The 17931-nt window shown below is 41.0% G+C and overlaps 1 long non-coding RNA gene across 1 annotated transcript; it reads right to left on the reverse strand.

The window, feature by feature from the left end:
* Positions 1-359: 359 nt before the first annotated feature.
* On the reverse strand, positions 360-2982 carry LOC106562815 (uncharacterized). The gene is made up of 5 exons (XR_001319107.2): positions 2281-2982; positions 1553-1592; positions 1176-1262; positions 856-979; positions 360-702 (listed from the first exon to the last, which is right to left on the reverse strand). It is a non-coding gene; the product is annotated as an uncharacterized lncRNA (long non-coding RNA).
* Between the last annotated feature and the right edge of the window lie 14949 nt (positions 2983-17931).

Genomic DNA, 17931 nt, shown 5'->3' on the forward strand with positions numbered 1-17931 from the left:
TGATTTTTCGAATTATCTTTGGAAGACAGGGCCATGAAAAAGGGACATTTCTGTTTTTGCTGAGTTTATGTAAACTACAGCAGAATGAGAAACACACTTAAGACTGAAAACAAGGAAGCCATGCCTAAACGCAGCTATATCAATACCCTTCTTGTCAATTTAACAGGTCCATGTTGCTGCTGTCAATATTGAGTAGCACATTTACCACTGCATTCAGTCTGAACCTTAGAATAAGTAGGACAGTGTTACACATGTGGGGAAAAAAGGTAGCAAAAACAGTACACCACAACAGTTTTAAAAGTTCTTGAATCCAGATGTTATCTAATCAGGAGAACAAGTGAAGGAAGCAGCATAGGGGAAACGGGTGAAGGTAGGGTGGGTTTATAGAGATAAGATGGAGAGTTTCAAAAAAGTCGAAGTTGAGGGAGCATGGGGCATAAAAGGCATAGTGTGGAATAAGCGGTAACTAAAGGGATGGTTGGCCATGGAATAAACATAACATGGGGTGCAATTTGTAAGTCGCTCTGGATAAGAGCATCTGCTAAATGACGTTAATGTAAATGTGCTGGTGTGCTTCTGCACGCCTTTTAGGACGTTGTCACAAATATCCGGCCCATGTCCAGTCATACTCTGGTTCTCAGCGTGTGTCCCTCGACGTCATTCCGTCTCAGTTGCAGCATTTAAATCGTGGTAATCGTGCGTCTGTGAATCACAACATTAAAGACGATGAGCGATCACAGCATTTCCACCAATTAAGACATACACAATACAACTTAAGCATTGAGGACAGCATTTTGCTGACAACATGGTGGTTTACACTACGTCTACTGTGTGTGAGTGATGGAAGAATCTTACCTCAGCTGTAGGTCCATTTGAGTGTGTGTGGGCACATAGGCCTGCACTCCAACCAGTACTGGGACCATTGGAGTCTTGGGATGCTTGCTCTCAAAGTGCTGCTTGAATGTCTTCTAGTCTGCATCTATAAAGGTCAAGTACAAAACGGTGGAAGTTAAACAATCCGTGGCTTAGATTGAAGTTCATACAAATGATAAACTAAGCAATAAGATGCAACAAACTACTACACATATGAAAGACTGTACCACACTGGCCAGTACAATAGCCTGCACGTGGAGAGGAACCTAAAGGCACATACATTACCAACCAATACTACTCACCCGACAGACAGGACAAGTGTGGACCAGTGCTGCCTTGGCTGCAGTCTTCCGGTCCACAGCTGCTTCCTTCTTCTTAATAGCCGCTGCCTTGGCATCGGTCAACAAGTTCAAGTTGAGAGGAGCATATTGTACCCATAGTACAGAAATGACTTAAAACGGTGGACATCTCCAGATCTGAATGACAAGAGCGTGAATAAGCTTCTGTTCCAGCCCAGCTTAAAAATCATAGCCAATCGCCGCGATTTGTTATGTTGAGTCAGTTGTTAGAGCTGGACTGGGACAAAACCCGTCACACACTCATGTTCTTCAGGTGACTTCCAGCAATGACTTAAACAGACCAAAGCAGGAGAATAGTGTCCCAGGTTAAAACATCTTACCTTGTTGAGAGGTGATAAGACTCAGGCACAACCATTGGTTCTGGAATAGAGAAGGCTCAAATAAGGTTTGCAATTTGGCATCAATAACGTGACAGTAATTCTTTCTCAAAAACAAACTGTGAATACTAATTAATTTAAAACCCACCATAGCAGGTAGGACTAAATAAGGTTCCATAACCTTGCCTACTAGCTATACTAATGACCTGCTGTTCAGAGGGTAACAGCAAACTTTTCCTACAGTAAATTAAGCACACTGTTGACTCGAGAGGATGCTAATCAGTCCATCTCTGAAACCTCTCAAAAATCCAGAACAAAATAATACAGCTAGCTATGGTAGCTAAAAGTCAAGTAGTTACTTGAAGTAAGCTACCCAACCCTCACCCACAGACACAAATAAACATAATCAAGAACACCTAGCTTCACCATCTAAGTTAGCTAGCTAGTTAACTAGCAAGCTAGACTGTTGGTTTATAAAAGCCAAAGAAGGTTAAGCTCGTTTTTATGAATTTCTTATGTATTTAAATGTCTAGACAAATAGACGTTTAATGTAGCCATCTAGCCAGGCTAATGTTGCTAACTAGCTAACCATGAGTTAGCTTGCTAGATAACAGGTATTGTGTAAATGTTAAACTTGCCCAAGACAGATCACAGAATTGTCCATTTAAACAAATGTTGCCAATTTATTCACTACTTCGCTAATATTAGATAGCTTATCCAGAGATTCTTACCTTTGCCTCGACTCGTTAGTCACGTCCAGATCATCATGGCCCTGGTGAGTGACAGGAAGCTTGAGACAGGCATTTGTAGATAAGCATGATATATGATAACACAACGTTTAGAAATGTATTTCCATTGAGGTCCTCTTGTTAACAAAATACATCATTCATCAATGAACAACAAATTAAAGATGCAAAACGAATGGAGTTGAGGCAGTTTGGAAAAGTCAGTATGGCTTGAGTGGAGGGTGCAGCCAGGGAGAAAGTCAGTGTGTCAGACAAGCCAGGAGCTCTTAAGGGCCCATCGCTTTGTCCAACGTTCGCAGTTACTCCATAGTAGCCTCTACTCCGTAGGTAGCTGATCCTCCATTGCCTACAGTGAAGCAGGCACCTGGTTGATGCTGCAGTAAAGCGCCAGAAAATCAGCAGTGGTCAGGAACAGTCCCTCTGCCACTCTGACATCGCAGTCTTCACCTTCCAGATGAAACATAAAAACCGGAGCTGCTGCAGCATTATTTCAATGCAAACATTAGCCATCCAGGTAGCTAGCTAGCCAAGGCAAAAAAACTGATTTGATGTTGAAGTCCTGTAACTTTTACATTGAAGGTCACAATATTTATGTCAACAAAACAGAGATTTATAAAAAAAAATAACACAATGTACAGGAGCTCTCCGCCTAGGCGACCACACAGCACCATGGTAACAATGTAACTCCCATATAGCCACATTAGCAGATAATTAGCATTTATGTATTTTTTGTGGGGTAAATACAGGAAAATATATTGATAGAAGTCACCTTGTCAGAGAGAGATTTACATGGTTATCAAACATCACGGCAGGGTAAGCCTACACTGAAACACAGCCCTTATTTTAGGTGTTTCAAAAATCCCCTATGGGAAAAATGAATGGTGGAAAAATTATTGGAACCATTTCCCTGTTTGACTCCACTAAGGGGCTGTATGGACAACTTTAGCCTCCATCTGCCTGGAGTGGTATCTTAGGTGGTGCTGTAGATTTACAGGAACTTTACAGGATCTTGCAAATAAAAAAGGTATCAAGCCCAATACATTCTTGTAGCCATCTTTTGGTATTTTCCACCTAGAAATTATTAGATTAACAATGTTATTTATATTATGGCATTTAGCAACATGAATGAGATTATAGGCCTGCAGTTTTGGGAATAATAACCCATTGTAGTTTTAGTTAAACGTGAAACCCTTCATTAGTACAAGCTTTCCACATACAGATTTTTTTTAAATGTATTTATTTACAACACCAAATTTGAAAAAGAAGAGCTTGACTCAAAAATACATTTTACATTTACATTTACATTTTAGTCATTTAGCAGACGCTCTTATCCAGAGCGACTTACAGTAGTGGATGCCTACATTTCATTAAAAAAATTCCGTACTGGTCCCCCTGTGACCAGACATGACACTTCATCTTTGATAAGAAAATACACAAAAAGAAAACAGTTATGCACTTTTTGATCTTAAACATGAGTTACAATATGACTTTGTACAGTATGCATACAGTATGCATATGTTACTTTCATAAAGGAGGTAAGAGATCTGAGGTATTGTGATTTATCACCATTTTTATTTACTTTCTTGTAGATATGATATTTTCCCATAGGCGGCTACTGTTCTACATTGGCCTAGATTCAATCCGGACTGAGGAAGATCCGTGTTATAGCGCGATTGACATTTAAATGTAATTTCCGATTGAGCAGACATATGCAGCGTTTACCGAGAATGTGGTCTCCACGAATATGGGAATGTTGCCTTTACATCGTGATAGCGGACAAAATGCGATCGAATTGAGTCTGGCCCTTTGTTTTAGGTGTGATATTGTCCCATAGGGTTTTCTCCAAAAGAACATCCGATTCAGGTTAGGTCCAAGACTCGCATATGGTAAATCTTTTTTCCAACAGACTGTTGTGGGAAAGAGATGTTTTTTGTCATTATCTCAGGCAAAGCTGTCTAATCTGGAGATTTGCTGTCTGTTGGGAGTATCTGACAGCTCAAACCCGTTCTTACCAACTTCTAATTAGTGGCTGTAGGAAGAGAACAATGGCTGTAGATTATAATCCCTCGATTTGCGCTAGCAGGTCAGATTATAGAATGGGATTAGAGAAAATCATCCTCCCATGCCAAAACTAGGTTATATTCTGGAAGACATTTAATGGCATGGAGAATACAAGAGGCTATGGTCAACTGTACTCTAGCTACAAGTTAAAGTAAATTATTATGTCAAGGCAAATGATTTCATCATATTCTTTTGACAAATTCAACCACTGGCGATCAGTGCCGTTTTATGTTGAGGGAGGATTATTTTTTGTTCATGAGCATGGTCTTATTTCTATTACAGCATGTTGGATGACTGTCATTCATATTCCATTCACCCAGTTCAATGTAACATTGATAGGTTTAGGCTACTACATGATACTCAAATTTTCCCTATACCCATCATGAGGTTGCAACAACCTAGCCTATGAATGACAGTTTACAACATAGGTGCACACAGGTCAAGATAACATTTTTAGATGACAGACAGTGACACATGGACAGACAGAAACGCATTCAATAACGCCTTGCACACTCTTGCCTGCATCTAGCTCACACCGATACGCAAGCATAATACCAACTGGTGAGAAAACATGAGTGACATATAAAGGGGAAAAAATGATGAAGGTAATGAAGTCCAGGTGTGAATCATAATGATTAACAGGTGTGTGTAATGATGAATCCCAGGACCGGTGGTTAGTGTTCTGGCGACGTCGTACGCCGGTGGGGAGAAGCAGGAGAAGATGTGACAATTTCCTTTATTAGTCTAATCTCTTTTGACCTAAACTGCTTTTGTTTTAATGATAAACTACAACATCTAGGCTACATGGAGTTTATTCTCTTGACTTCACATACCTTTTTTAAAAGTCTGTTCCAAAGTATACAGGTGGATTCCCCTAGGCACCAGAACTGGCCAGTACTGGTAACCAATGTTCCCTCTAAATTTAGCCCCGAGACTGCGGCGCAGCTCCCCGGGATTGCTGTGCAGAAATATCAGCCCACAGAGAGAAGTACGAGATTGTTAAATTCAATCTCCAGCGGGCCCAGAGTGCAAATCAAGTGCACGATTAGGCCTACTGCTGGCCAAGGGGATGGCTCAGATGACCCTGTCTGCAGTTACGTAGCAGGCATAAACGAAAGCTACAGCAAAGTTGATACTGTGAGATTTCAAAACGTTTAAAACCATGACTAGAGAGAGAGAGAGAGACTGTCAACGAATACAGCAGAGATGCTGTTCTTTTATGAGTAAGTTCACGTTTAATGGGGTTGTATTAAGTTCTTACTCAGCACTGTCAACATTTTGTATTTAACACTTTTTTTTAAAGCCATAAAATGTGCATTCTTCTTATTTCCACCCAGTGCTACAGCAAGCACTGCAGCAATAATGAATAAGTCGGAAAGTGTATCCTATAGGATTTCGTTGATGTTATTATTAGCTGTTTGGTTCTTTTTTCAAATCAAGGAATATTTCACTTTCTCTGTTCATAGGAGTAACAACATGAATTTGTGCATGAGGCAGAAATAATGCGGTGCGACTTGAGTTTCGCCATCAGCTGGAAGACGGTGTCCCTTTTTGAGCAGTGTCAGTGGAGGAAAGGGAGAGCGGAAGAATGTTGAGAGGCGGACTCTCAGTCTGCTGCGCTTTCCCTCTGCCGAGACTGACCATCAGATGCAGGCACCATCAGTCCAGTAAAATAAAAGCAATTATTTAAATGTATGCTCCCTCAGCTGTGCTTCACAAGTAATACAACAATGGATCTATTACCAGTGTGATAATATAGCCTACCTCAAATTTTGAAATACATTTTTTTTTAAATTGTCTGAACAACAATGCATTGGCACTGCAATGGTCTATTACCATTGCATTATGGTCTATTACTATTACTATTGTATATTATGCAAATAGACCATTGGCATATGTCAAGTCGTGTCAATTCGAATCTGGTATTAGGATATAAACAAACCATGCAACTTAGTTTGCAATGATTATTTAATTCATCTTTAAGTAAATAGAATGATAGTACAAATGGAAAATATGATGTTCGTATATACGGTCTCTCTGTGACACCACGCAGGGCAGACAGAGAAGAGAGCGACACATCCTTTGTTCATTCTTAAATACTCTGACAGAGATAGTTCCCGCTCATTGCTTGCCTGTCAGAGCGAGGATGAGCGTGGTTTAAACTTCCTCATCCTATCGTCGGCGTGCAGGCTGGTCCCAGCCTCGTGACGCACTTCCTGTTGCCGGGTGTAGTTCTTGTCTTCAGCAGTTGACTTATCGGTAGTTTATATACGTAATATTGTAGCATAGCTTCCCCAGTATATTATATAGGTTATGCAAACAAATAGCCAGTTCAACCCTAACACATATATGGATCTGTGCCATTTACTTTGAACTGGACTGTGTTTACAGCATGAGCGGTCGTGAATAGATGCGCTTGTTCTGAGATCAAAGTGAGAGCTGCATGTAGCCACGTGCACATTTTGCTCATATCCTTTGCTAGTTAGTGAGTTATTAGCCCAGTTATAGGTAATTTGTAGTCAGCAATAGGGGAGTGATTGCTTCCTACAAGAGAAAAAAACATACTTTTCTCGACGTCTTTGAAAAGTGAGTCAAGTAAAGAGCTTTTTTTTGTCTTAAAGAGGCAGTGTTGTATTTTGAGAAAGGCCTGAATAAGCTAAGTATCAAATAGGCAGAGGGTAGCATAATTTGTCTTATCTGTAATAATGGTATGGGAATAATAATGCATTTTATTGAGAAAAGTGGTTTCTTACATCAAACACATTTTCAGTCACCTTGTCTGAAGGACAAGTGGATAAACAGATTAATGTCAAACCATGCATGTTTTTGTTAAAGTGTCATGGAATGTAGGCCTACATTGAACACCACACATTGGCTGTTATTGTAGGCTGAATGATAGAACAGCTATTTTCATGTTAAAATGTTATGGGATGAATTTTCTCCATTGCTTTTGATGGTAAGCCACTCTGGTAGGCCTACAATTATGATCAAATAGCCACAGTAGTCTACATGGTCACAATTAAAACTGTAACTTAAAGCGGGTACAACCTCAGTGTTCATGGTAAACGCAAATGTTCACAACAATCATGTTTGCACTCAGCAGACCTGAAACTTGCTCAGTGACTAATACAATTAGAGGGAACATTGTTGGTACCTCCCCAGTTCAATGTAATGGGTACTCTTGTGTAACTTTAGGACTTTATGAGGCATTTTGGAACATCAGACTTTTGGAACAGTTTTAAGGCTGAAAAGATGAAAGGGGCACACAACAGAGTAAAGGTATTTGTATATATTATTGATCCCCATTAGCTGCTGCCAAAGCAGCAGCTACTCTTCCTGGAGTCCAGGTATTGCATGGCAATAAGGTTTCACTACTATCTAACTAGTGTTGGGGAAGTTACTCTGAAAATATAGTTTACCAAGCTACCAATAACTTCACACTGGGTCATTCCACCTCAAAAAGCACAAGAAAGAAGATTGGCATCCATCATCTCCGATTGTTCGGAAGTCGTTTCTGTAGTTGGTAAAAGATGCGATTAGCATTCCTGAAACATTCTTTTGTTGAAATATAATTTAATCTCTGAGAAATTAAAGGTAATTGATTGCACACAAATTGGCCATTTTAATCTATAGGATTTAGATAACATTCAATGAATATAGTACCCAACATCCGATTTGGACCAAACTTCTTCCTACTGATGAGTACGACATGAGGAATCATAGCCCTTGGCCAGGACTCTCAGTTCCATTAAATTACACATAAGAGTTATTGGATGAAGGTGTCTTCTATACGGGGGAGTTTTGTTAAGAGCCCCGATGCTCGGTCTGAACAATAACGCGCGTCACTTGCGGTATGGTTTTGGAAGCATAAGGACCTTATCTTTTATATCAGCGAGAAATAATTTTCATAAAACAAAAGGTTAAATTGATACACCTTTTATAGGGTTCAGGTTCCCACACGGCCATATCTCCATATTACAGCACGTGTTTACGGAAAACAGATGGACCGCCTGTGCTAGATCGCTATCTAGCATGCTCCAAACGTGTGGAGCCTAAGAAGATCGCCAGAAACGCGTTGTCACTGACAAATATGGTTGGCTGCAACTGTGATAAAGCCAGTTAAAACAGTGTACAGTAAGTGTATATTTAGCATTTGCGTAATAATTTTTATGTGATATGAAAGTAAAGGGCTTTATGTTTTTAGAACTGTATCGCAATGGAGAATCGATTCACGTTTAGGTAGATGGAGTATTTGGCTGTTTTGGCTGCCAGCCTACCTCTGAAAATAACATATAAGGTTCTTGGACCTTAAGGAGTAAGCTAGGCTCCTTAAGAGTACATCTTGGGGTAGAGGAATCTCAAAAATATTGTCAAATGCCATCCATGGACCCACCACACCCCATGCCAATCCAACCCCAACAACCAGTATATTTTCTGTATGTTTGAAAGTAGTATGAAGCTGTATTGCTTCTCCATACTATGTAATGTATTCCCTGTGAATCTGGTGATGTGTTTTTCACCCTGTTCAGAGAAATTAGTAATTGAAGTCGTTAGCATTATCTACCATAATTTAGTTTAAAAGTACCATGTTTTGACCACTAGATGTCGCTGTTCGTGCTGTTCAACATGTTTTCACTTTGTCATTATGGGGTATTGTGTGTAGATGGGTGGGAGAGAAAAAAAATCTTATTTAATCAATTTTGAATTCAGGCTGTAACACAGCAAAATGTGTAATAGGTAAAGTGGTATACATACTTCCTGAAGGCACTGTAAGCTACACTAACTAACCTTAAGAAAAATATAGTTTACTTAACTAAACTTAATTTGAAAAGTAGTTCACTACATCCAAACTACTTAGTGAAAAATTATCATATCTAAATCTGAAATGTCAGACTACAAATTCCAGAACAGATGACTGAGTCAGATATGAACAGAATGTGTAATTTAGCCTATTAAACACAACAACTGAGAATTAGGCACACAAAAAGTGTTTCAGATTTGGTTCAAATACCACCAAGCTACTGCAAAATGTAATTGAATTACTAGTTGAACTACATGTAGTTCCAGGGGCAGAAATCCCGGGGGGGACGGGGGGACACGACCCCCCCATCCCTGGAAAAATATGATTTGTCCCCCCCCAATATATCACTGAAACATAACTATGTAATTTAAATGATATTAATAATACGCAATGAAAACAATTGTGCTGATTATAGACACTTAATAGCGCGTTTTTAAGTTTCAAAAGATTGCGACCCCCCCACCCTTTGCCTCACAATGTTTTGATCCACTGCCAGTTCCTTAGTTGGCAAGATAACAGAGGGGTCGTATCTACTGTCTGAAAGGCACTCAATGCACGTAACTGACATGAGATTAATCCAGTCAATCGCGCGCACACACACTAGCTGAATATGCAGAGCTAGCGCGCAAATATTAACTATTAAGCTAGCTAGTACCTATTCCATTTATGTGGCCTCGTCATTAATGGAATCTTTGCTATCGTCAATTTATTCCAAGATCAGCATGCAGATGATGTAAGTTAGTGCTTCAAAGTCCCTGCGATAAGGTTAGCGATAAACTGAAGTCCAAACTGAACAGAACTACACTCTCTTCTACCATTGTCTTAAATATATTTAATGGTCTCATTGCAAAAGCTAAATTGTCGCAAGGGAACTTTTATTTATTTATTTTATTTCACCTTTATTTAACCTGGGTAGCAAAGATTATAGCAAACACCACTGAAACGGAATTGGTGCTCGCTAGCTTTGCAAATTCAGCTATTGTTGGAAGCCAGCCAATATGAAACAAACTATTAAAATTACAAAAGGTTGCAGCATATGTTGTGTAAATGGTGAACTCATACAGCTGTCAACTCTTGTCATTTTAATCCGTTTCACATTTGCTAGCTACCTTTTAGATCGAAGCCCAAATAGAATGATAAAAGATAAGATGATAGAAGCCCATCTCCTACTGTAAATAACCTACACACTGTGTGTGTGTGTGTGTAGCCAGCCAGCCAGCCAGGTAGAAAAATGGCAGAAAAATAAAAGATGGACATCAGAGTATTTTTCAGTACACCAAAACGCAAAGTAAGAACCCTAGTAGCCTAATATCTCAAAGACTAGTTGATAAAATGTTCATAAGAAAGAAAATAAATTCTAATGGAAATGTTTCACAATGATGTCATTAGGCAGAGCAGGCAACAGATGGCACACAGACAGCAGAGTTGGGGACAGATATGCAGGGACAGACTGGCAGAGACAGGGAGTCTCAGGTAAGTTTGTTGAGTCTTTGTTTGGCAACATTATGAAAGGTTCTCCATTTTCTTTACTTGTAAAATAGGAACATAATTGGAAAATGCCATGGATACCCCCACTCTCAACTTAAACTGGTGACTGAACTAAGATTTGTTAAAGGCAATGGTATTGCTGTTGTGATTAGTTGTGTAGTTTTGGGTACCGGTAGTTAGGAGTACGGCAAACACCTTATTTCTTTGGTTCCTCAATATACATTTACCATATTACAATGTAGGCTATGTGTTACAGCACTACTTTTGGAGTCCCCCTCAGGAATTGCTCTTGAGAAAATGTTATGTAATTGTCCCCTCCAAAGTTGATATCAGATTTTCGCCCCTGTGTAGTTCACTACTTCCCAACACTGAATCAAATGCTAGAATATAGGGTTTTTTCTAGGTCATCAAGCTACTCCAGATAGCAGTGATAGTGTGACACACAAAAGGTATTGGCACATTTGTGTTTATGTATTGGAAAGAATGCTTTTACTGAAATGCCAGTCTTCCAAGGTTTCGCCATTGCGAGGCATTTATACTACAGTTGGCCAGTAGGGGGCAGTGAGACATGTTCGCTTCGCACTGGGACTATATGCGATCCTGCACCTGTGTGTTATAATTGAGAGAATCTTTGAAAGGGAAGGCACGTTCTCCTGTTTCATTATTTCTCCTGTGTTACAGGTCATTGAAGTGCAAAAATACACTGAATACTGTTTTGTTTTGTACGCTTTGTACAAAATAATAAAACGCAGAACCACAGGATGTTTCTTAACATAACTCTTTATTAACTAGTTACAACTCCATGTTAGCCTATCTCCAACCACGATCAACTGCCCACGACCCAACCGTCTGGGTGGTCCCAACCAATCACCGCACAGTATGACACGGCGGTAAAATGCATCCAACCATAACTCAGCATGTATTCACATATGAATATTACATCCCCCTTCTTTTAAACAAAATACAAATGTTTTACATATTCTAAGCTTTTCTTTTGGATACATGCTCTGTAGTTTGAACTCAAGGTAAGTAACCATTTATATTGCATACTACACCAACTGAATCAACATAGACTCTGAAACAATGATCCAACATACTGTTACTTTTCAAACAAGGGATTCTCAGCAACTCAGCTTCACTGTAGAAATTACATCTTAACATTTCAAACAAATACAATACCAAAGCATGTCAAGTCAACTTTCAATAACAAGTTTACAGTCTGGAACTCTTTTAGGGCAGCGATCCGCCTACACCCTTTGACATTTCATAGGTCGAGGACAGCTCTGGGCTTGACCTCTCTTCCTGACCTTGTGCGATATGATGTTGAGCATGCTTCTGTGTCAGTCAACAGCTCTTGTGGTGTTGCAGGTAAGTGTGGTGTATGTTGTGCTGTGTGTGTGTTTAGTCCATCACGTTCTCTTTCAGGGGAACAGTTCATCTCATCAGTGTGTTGTTCTTTTGTGTTCAGTAAGTGACGACGATTGCGGCGGTACACTGCTCCTTCTGCTGTGCGGACGTGATATGAACGTTCAGTGTCAGCTGGCTGGATGACGACTGCTGGTTTCCAGAGGCCATGCTCCTGGATTCTAACTGACTCTCCGCCCGATCAGTGGTGGCAGTGGTCTAGCTGACCTGTCGTAGTATCGCTTTTGTTGTTGTTGTCTCTGTGCACGTTTTTCATGCATTTCCTTGTAGCTGACGACCTCAGGTTGCAGCTGCTGGTTGGTGCTGGGAAGGGTTGAGCGAAGTCTGCGGCTCATCAACAGCTGGGCTGGTGATTTGAAATTGTCAACTGGAGTGTTGCGGTATTCAAGGAGACTGAGGTAGGGGTCTCTCTTGTCTGCTTTTGCTTTGTCCATGAGTGATTTAGCAATCTGCACAGATTTTTCAGCAAGGCCATTACTTTGAGGGTAATGTGGGCTTGTGGTGACATGTGTGAACTCCCATGCTTTTGTGAAGGATTCAAACTCATTTGATTTGTAACAGGGCCCATTGTCAGATATTAAAGTCTCTACAATGCCATGCCTGGCGAAGGCTGCTTTCAGCTTGTGTATCACAGCTGCAGATGTGGTGCTGTGAAGCTTGTCGAGTTCGAAGTATCTGCTGTAGTAGTCCACTGTTACGATGTAGTCCTCGTTGTTCCAGGTGAACAGATCGGTTGCCACAACCTGCCAGGGTCGGTCTGGGATACAGTGAGGTAACATTGGCTCTTTGGTGTTTGAGGGGCGTCTTTCAAGACAGATGGTGCATCTACCAACAATGTCCTCTATTTGTTTGCACATTCCAGGCCAAAACAAAATGTCCCGTGCTCTCTGTTTGCACTTTTCCATGCCCATGTGTCCAGCATGGATCTTTGTCAAAATCTCTTCTCTGAGACTGGTAGGAATAATGATTTTCTCTCCTTTGAAAATGATTCCGTTGATCTGTGATAGTTCATCACGATGGTTCCAGAATTCTGAGACGCTCTGAGGGCATTTTCTCCTCTCCTCAGGCCATCCATCCTGTATGACTTTCCTCAGCTGTGTGAGTTGTGAGTCCTTGTCTGTTTCAGCTTGGATCTCCTTCAGTTTCGTGTCACTAACTGGTAAGTTGCTGTACACAGTGTGCACTTGCATGTCCATGCCCTCACTGAGGCTGCTGTCCTTGTAGGTAAGAAACTTCCTGGAGAGTGTGTCTGCGACAGGGATGTCTTTGCCTGGACGGTGAGTGATTGTGAAGTCGTATTTTTGTAGTTGAAGGATCATTCTCTGTAGCCTTGGCGGGGCTGCAGCTAGTGGTTTCCTCATGATTGACTCAAGGGGCTTGTGGTCGGATTCCACAATGACTTGTCGTCCATATACGTACTGATGGAAACGTTTACATCCGAACAGAATGGCATAGAGCTCCTTTTCGATTTGGGCGTAGTTGATTTCACAGTCTGTGAGAGATTTGGAAGCGTAGCCGATGGGCTTTCCTTCTTGCAGTAGCACTGCACCTAGTCCATACTTCGACGCGTCCACTTGGAGTCTGAGCTCTTTGTTTGGGTCGTAGTAGGCAAGGATTGGTCCTGGTTCTCTCGTGATCAAGTCTTTCACATTCTGGAAAGCAATGTCGTGTTGCTTGTCCCAAAGAAACTCACTGGACTGCTTTAGCAGTTGACGCAGGGGTGCATTAGCATTGGAGAGGCTGGGTGCGAACTTGGCTAAGTAGTTGACCATGCCAAGCACTGTTTCCAGCTCTGCACGGTTCTTTGGTGGCTCCATTTCTTTTATGGCTGAGATCTTCTGTGGATCTGGCTTGATTCCATTCGCTGTGAGAAGATGTCCGAAGTAGCTGACCTCTGTAGCGCTGACTGTGCTCTTCTCGGGGTTGAGCCGGACTCCTCTCTCGCGGGACCTTTGCAGCATCGCGGAGGTTTCGGTCGTGCTCCTCTTTGGTTCGACCATAAACAAGGATGTCGTCCACAATTGCCACAACTCTGTCGAGGCCTTCATATACTTCGTCAATCTTTCGCTGAAACTCGTCTTGGGCTGAGATAATCCCAAAAGGCAGGCGACGGAACCTGTAGCGTCCAAACGGTGTGTTGAATGTTGTGAGCTTAGATGACTCTTCTGTGAGCTTGATAGCCCAGTAGCCTGATCTAGCGTCCATGACACTGAAGTAGCGTGCTCCCGCTAGCTTGTGCGTGATACCATCTAGCGTCGGTAAAGGGTAATGGGGGCGTTTGATAGCCTTGTTCAAGTCTCTTGGGTCGAGGCATACTCGGAGCTTCCCTGTGCGTGGTTTCTCCACCACCACTAACGCGTTTACCCAGTCAGTCGGTTCTGTAACCTTGGTGACTATGTCAGATTGCTCCATGCTCTCCAACTCTTTCTTCAGACGGGCACGGAGAGCAAGGGGAATCTTTCTCGGTGGGTAGACCACAGGGGTTGCGTCTGGGTCAAGGTGAATGGTACATTCTCCTGGGAATAATCCTATTCCTGTAAAGACATCAGCAAACTCCTCCAGTACATTTTCTGTCTCTACTGGTGCTGTTACTGATAAAACTAGCTTGATGAGGTCCATGTCTAAACATGCTTTAAGACCTAGCACTGCAGGTGCTCTAGTGTCAACAACGTAAAGTCCAACATCATGTCACTTTCTTTGTATTTGCATTTGAAAGTGCATGTGCCTTTACTGGGAGTTGTTCACCACCATAACCAGTCAGTCTGCGCATGGTGGGCTGTAGCTCCCCACTCAGATGTCAAGCTGCGGTATTTATTCAGAGGAATAATGTTTACTTGTGCACCAGTGTCTAGTTTGAACTTTAGCTTTGTGCCTTGTGTTCCTATCTCAATGTCAGCAAAGGCTTGCTCTGTCTCTGATATGTGACTTTTCTGTGTCACTGAATCAATAAACAGTTCATCATCATTTGACTCTTTGATTGACATTTCATCTTCACTCACTGTGTGTACTGTTTTTCCACGGTAAGCTCTGCACACTTTTGCAAAGTGGTTCCATTTACCACATTTAGTACACTGTTTGCCTTTAGCTGGGCCATTTCCTTGTTCGCCATGCACTTTGTATCCACAATATCCACATGTTTTGGGGCGTTTTGAGTCTGTGTCGCTCTGTTTTGGAGTTATGTCTCTCTCCGTTCTGAAACGCTCTCTCTGGGCACCGGAGGTGTGCTTTGATGTCTGCCTGACTGCGTGCACTGCTTGTTCACGTGATGCGCTCGTGCTGCGGCGCGAAATGGTTTTCATCTGAGCCTGTGCTAGCTCGTGAGATCTGGCTATGTCGATAGCTTTGTCCAGCGTTAGCTCAGACCCAACATTCAAAAGTTTCTCTCTCACTCGCGGTGAGTGTATTCCAAATACAATACGGTCCCTGACCATCTCATCCTTGTTTGCATAATCACAGTCTTTCACAAGCAGACGCAGCTCAGTCACAAACTGTTCAAAAGACTCGCTAGCTCCCTGTACTTTCTCATGGAATTTGTACCTATCGAAAATTGTATTAGTCTTCGGCACAACATATGCTTCAAAACGATCGTATTATGTTTTCAGTACCTTTGATTCAGCCTCGGTAAGTGTCCATGTGTTGTAAATATCTCTCCCTTTTTCACCGATCCAGAGGAGCAGGTAGCTACATTTTTCCTCTTCTCCTCTTTCCTTCAGGGGACCCGTGAACATTAGCTCCACATGCTGTTTGTACTTACGCCATGCATCGGGTAAGTTTGTAGACTCCCAGTCCATTCGAGGTGAAGGAACTCCAGAAAAATCCATCTTTTAAGACCATTTACTCTGACACCATGTTTTGTTTTGTACGCTTTGTACAAAATAATAAAACGCAGAACCACAGGATGTTTCTTAACATAACTCTTTATTAACTAGTTACAACTCCATGTTAGCCTATCTCCAACCACGATCAACTGCCCACGACCCAACCGTCTGGGTGGTCCCAACCAATCACCGCACAGTATGACACGGCGGTAAAATGCATCCAACTATAACTCAGCATGTATTCACATATGAATATTACAAATACCACAATATTGTTTTGTAACTTGACTGTTGAAGTGAATGTAATGGTTTTGAACAATATAGTAATTGTATAAGTTCGTACTAGACAGAAAACGCATGTCTAGTGTAAAATGAAATGATGGCGGTGCATTTGTTCTAGAAAACAACGAACTCCTGAAAATGTTTTTTTTTTAAAGTCACTCCTGACAATATCCTAAGGGTTTAGAGAATTTAATGTTGTAACTGTGATGTTTAAGAACTTTGTAATTGTTGTACTCTAAATGTTAGAAAAGCGGTTAGCATTTGGCTAGCTGCGGTTAGCTTTTGGCTAGCTCCGGTCAGTTGGTTGCTAGCTTCGGTTAGCGCTATGCTAGCTTGTTCAAACATTTTCCAATAATTAGCATTCATGTCAGTTGAAATAGTCTTGTCTTTCTATTAGCTCTTACACTGGGTGAATGTATCTTTTAGCATGGGTATAAAGTAAACTTATATTGAGTTATATCAGTCTTTAAAGGCTTTCATGTTTTAGAGTCTCCTATGGGGCTCTAGGGGGCAACAGTCAACTAACGTTGCATAATTATAACCTAAACAGGTGAATTAAAGTTAAGAGTAAATGTGTTTGGGGTATAAATGTAAAGAATTTGAGGACTTGGATTGGAATGTAATATTTTTTATGTCTACATTGATGTATGTTTGATATGTGTATGAACTAATGTCAGGGATTTATGAGAGATTATTAAATACACTTTAAAGAAAACAAAATAAAAAATTGCAATACGATGAAAAGACACATGACAGAATGTTGAATAAAATAATTGAGAGAACCTTTGAAAGAGAAGCCACGTTTTCCTGTTTCATAATTTATCCTGTGTTACAAGAACTATTTTCTGCTTCACCTGTCCCAAAACAGGGACCTGTAACAATAGCAAAGACTAACAAGAGGATCTGAAACTATGACTAATAAAATCAGTCAACATGTTTTGAGTAATAGCTAGTTTATTGGATTAAATCAGAGCTAAGTGATTGATCGAAACATGCATTCCTCTCTTAACACGAAATTCAACTTGAAATTTTGCCGGGCATGCTAGCTGCCTATAGCTTTCATGATAGCCTGCAGAGAGAAAATGTCCTTTTGTTGCATACTATCGATAGCTACGAAGTGTCATCGACAGTACATAGTCCTTACTTCTAGTAAGCATTTAGTAAATAATATAAATTAATGACACTACTACACTATGCTCAGCAGCTGGCTAGCCCTGCAGCTCGTGCTAGCTAGTCCATAAACAAAACAAAAAAATGCTCTGCCTCTTCTTTTTTTTAAAGGTTTTATTGCGGACTACATCCAAAAAGGTGTATTGCCGCCACCTACTGGGTAGGGTAAAACTGAGATACTTTAACCCAAAAAATATGTTAATAATTAAAATGAAACAAAAGTCAATGTACTCCTTCACTTGGTCAAATGTACTCAGATCCCTACTCAGGCTTTGGGGCCTGAGAGGGGGAACATCTTCAGACAGTTTTCCCTACAAAGTTTCTGCTGTGAAATCCAGGATATCCCAGAACCTTTTAGCCGCTTTCACAATTTCCAATTTCTTAGATGTTTTGTTCGTTTGTCCTGTACAATTAATCACTTGCACAATAAACAAAACAAAATCAACCTTCACGATTAGTATTTCAGGATCTCTCAACTGACTGACATCCACAGACTGTTGGACATCATCCACTGCCATAGCTTCATCTCTACTCGCTGCTTTGATAATTTTCACAGCTTCTGCATAGGACACCTCAACAGCCCTGATCGTT

This window comes from Salmo salar, chromosome ssa01, assembly GCF_905237065.1.
Source record: "Salmo salar chromosome ssa01, Ssal_v3.1, whole genome shotgun sequence".
Lineage (NCBI taxonomy): Eukaryota > Metazoa > Chordata > Actinopteri > Salmoniformes > Salmonidae > Salmo > Salmo salar.